Here is a 242-nt window from a genome sequence, read left to right as displayed (position 1 = left end):
GTATTAAATTATTCCGTTTTACATTTTGAGAATAATAACGGTGGAAAAATATGCAGCTCAAAGCAGATATCCTCATAATGCTATCAAGACATCTCTTATAGTCATGTGATACGATATAAGAAATATATCAAAGAGCAGTTTTGGTTATACAGGAACATAGAGCTGCTCTGATCTCTCTCTTCTAACAATATACTTTTTCCATTTTTAAGTTAAGCTTTTTTTTTTTTTTGTTGTTGCTTTGA

The 242-nt window shown here is 29.8% G+C and overlaps 1 protein-coding gene across 1 annotated transcript in view; it reads left to right on the top strand.

The window, feature by feature from the left end:
• The window catches only part of AR (androgen receptor), a 124,014-nt gene that overhangs the window by 33,748 nt on the left and 90,024 nt on the right, over nucleotides 1-242 (top strand). The window lies entirely within an intron of this gene.

Source organism: Nanorana parkeri, unplaced genomic scaffold (assembly GCF_000935625.1).
Source record: "Nanorana parkeri isolate BGI_ZX_2015 unplaced genomic scaffold, ASM93562v1 scaffold171, whole genome shotgun sequence".
NCBI classification, from domain to species: domain Eukaryota; kingdom Metazoa; phylum Chordata; class Amphibia; order Anura; family Dicroglossidae; genus Nanorana; species Nanorana parkeri.
The sequence above is the reverse complement of the archived record's forward strand: the minus strand, read 5'-3'. Positions and strand labels throughout refer to the sequence as shown.